This window comes from Apteryx rowi, unplaced genomic scaffold, assembly GCF_003343035.1.
Source record: "Apteryx rowi isolate R43461 unplaced genomic scaffold, aptRow1 scaffold_13, whole genome shotgun sequence".
NCBI lineage: Eukaryota > Metazoa > Chordata > Aves > Apterygiformes > Apterygidae > Apteryx > Apteryx rowi.
The window spans coordinates 6,020,825-6,024,111 of record NW_020447530.1 but is presented as its reverse complement, the minus strand read 5'-3'; positions in this window follow the sequence as shown (position 1 = coordinate 6,024,111).

The following is a 3,287-nucleotide window of genomic DNA, read 5'->3' as shown; positions in this document are numbered from 1 at the left end:
GTCTCAAACCAGAGCATTGGTAAAAAGTGAAAGGAATAAAAGTTTCTTAAGTTGCCATGGAAGTGGGGTAATTTTTACTTGTTTCCATACATGCTCTGCAGCAAACCAAGCGGAGTTAAAAATTCGTATTTCCAGTTAATAATCCTTGGAAATGAATAACGAACCAGTGCCCTCAGGTAATTTCTGAACTGAATTCTGCCTATTTCATCATACCTCCCTCTATCGGTTCTCAGTCGGCAGATTTTTTGTTGATAAGGCAAAAGGCAGTGATTTTGGCAGGTTATGCAGGGTACAGGAATTGCAGTGTATGTGGAATCTGCAGTTTCCAAAGGAGGTGAGAATAAACGTAAGTAACTGGCTCCTTTCGTTACAGTGATCGTCAGTGAAATATTTAACCTTGAGGGTGTATACAGYGACAATCGGGGTTCAGGGTTAGTTACCCAGAGGAGTGACGGGGGAAGTGAAAACCTCTCCAGTCTATTGTTTGAAGTGCTCTACGTGCTTAAGAGAGCGGCAGAGCATCAGCTACACATGCTTTACGTTAAAAAAAAACCTTCCCTGATGATTTTAAAGGTTCGATGGAGAAGTGGAGGGGGTTGAAATTTAAATCTCTCGTGCCGAATCACAGTCGCACRGTAAGGGGGAATTCTGCAGCTCTTGAAGCCGAGACTCCAGCTAGGGCCTGCCAGGCTCCTCGCTGACGGCTGTGATTTCTGGAAGGGGTCACGGCTGCTCCTCTCCCAGGATGCGGCCCACTGAGCTGCATGTGAATCAATTGCTGAACCACCACAATGTGCCGTGCTGCATTTTTAAATAAGCCCTCATTGATTTCAGCTTGCGGTAAGATCTYGCTCCACTGTTAACTTTGGAGATGGCAACTCCTCAACGTCCTCAGCTCTTCTGAATCAGAGCCCTTAGTCAAAATAGAAAGGGTGGAACGGCAGACAAGCTGGCAGAAAGTTTCTAGTCCCTAATCTGGGAGTTAATGGTGTTTAGAATGGCCACATGAATGCAGCTCTTATCTTATCCTTTTTTTCCCCTCCGTCTTCTTTGCAGTGGAGAGCTACCGTCCCTTCTTTTCACATATTTGTATTTTTTTTTCAGAAAGAAAGATGTTGCAGCACCAGAAATATTGATTCACGAATAATTTCATAGATTTTACAATTCACAGATGCAAAGCCAAAAGGGACTATTCCAATCATTTTGTGTGACCATTGCCTCCGTTGTGCCTAACTGAATTATTCTGATGTCTTTTTGCAGCAACTGTCTTTATTGCTGATACAGGCATTCTTTACACTTTATTTTCAACTTATGCAGAGGATAGCAATATTACCCAGAAAGAAATTGCCCTACCTACAACAAATCTGTCTTTTTAAAAGTTTTAATAATAGGATGCAGGATGCTATCAAAATGAATTGGGTTGGCTCCAGTTTGGTTGAATTCCAGAAGAAAACACTCTATTTATCTAAAATCAGACAGATAAAGCAGTGGGGTGAGTGCATGGAAGAGAATACTCCACTAATATAAATGCTATTTCCAGTAGCACAACAAACAGAAAAATGTAATGAACAATTTCTTGATGAAGAGCATCTCCGTGTTCCTCAATCCACTGTTTTATGTTGTTTATCTAAAGAATTGTTTGACAAATATGAGCAGGTTAGATCTCGCTCTCTTATCGGAACAAAAGGAGCCAGATTTTATAGATTATAATAATTGGAAGTGCAGACAAATTCACAGATTTGCCACATGTGACGGACTATATTCATAGCAAAGTCAAGAGTTTGACCYTCCTCTTCCTCCTCTGTATCRTTTYTCTATTTCCTCCTAGCAGTTTCCCCCAAATCTCTCCTCTCCAGTCATTTCCTCCTTCAGAAAAACATCTGTGTCACCGCTTACCTGTCCCTCCCCTATGGGAACTGTTTGCACCTGCAGCAGCTCTGCCTTGAATGAGTCACTGCCCAAGACAGAATATAAAATCCTGTGTGCGCAGCTGAGACCTTGTGTTGCTCCTGCCACAGAGCTGAAGCAGGGGGGACAAAAGGATGCTTAAACTGGTCTCTTTTTGGGGTCAGGCTACAAACTTCTGAGTTGCAGTAATTCTCCAATATTCAACAAAACATATTGGTAGGTACGCCAGAACCTGATGGCACAAAGGTTTTTCTTATTCTCTTGTTAGACTAGCTAATTTCTTACAGGATTGTTAGTGGAAAGGACATGTGGGGAGGAAGAAGACAGGAGTAAAACCATTCACTTTTTTTTTTTTTTCCTTCTCCTTGACCAAATGGGTGCTTAAAATGACAAAAAGAAACTCTTTCAATGCTGGGGGAGGGGTAATATTTAAATAGTTTCTCTGCAGAAAGACCATGGAGAGGATGGAAGTGTGTTCTCCAAGCTGAAAATACTGGAGGAAAATCTTTAATGGAAGGAAAGCTAGTAACGGTGCTGTGGGCCTTGCTCTTAGGTCTTGCTGTAAGCCTCCTGCAAAGAGAAGGAGCCTGTTTGGTTGGACTTTAATCTCTGCTGTGAATAAGAACGTAAAATTGGGGCAGTACTTGAGCTGTGTGCGCTGAAACTCCCCTCCAGAGGTGCGATAATTGGTTGCGTGAGACTCTATAGTGAGTAAAGTGGCAGCGTGAGGTACAAGACCTAGGCCTCATGGTGGGGCGTACCTGTGTACAGCTGCTCRGCAGTAGCATGTGCAATTTAAGTAACAATCAGCGGTTTTATTTTATTTTTTCTGCTTGAAGCAGTTATGAGGTTTTTGTCTCGAGGCAGATGTGCTGCAACCAGTTTCCCAACTGCTGCCTGCTAGCGGAGCATGAACTCGGCACCAGCTGATTTTCCCGGTGTGCTACTGAGGGCCGCTAACCCTCTGGCCCCCACAAAAGGGTGCTGGGGGGGCCTTCCAGCACAAATTATTTTATTTTTATATATATATATATAATATATTTGTCGGGGGGGAAGGGTAAAAGGCTTTAGGGGAGAGGCGCGGCGGGGAGCGCGTGCTCACAACATGGCGGCAACACCCGCCTCGGCGTTGCCCCTGCTGAGGGCGCCCCCGCTGGAGCCCCTCGCCGCGGGGTGGCTGCGGAGCCCCCGGGGGAGGCCTCGGCCGGGCCCCGCGGCCTGGCGGAGCCCCTCGGTCGGGCCCTGGGGTAGCCTCGGGGGCCCCGCGGCCCGCCGAAGCCCGAGGGCGGCGGCGCAGCCTGAGCGCCCGCCCGTGGCGGGGGGCGGGCGCGGCGCAGCCTCCCTCCCTCCCCCCTTCCCTCCCGCCGGGGGCCGGGCCG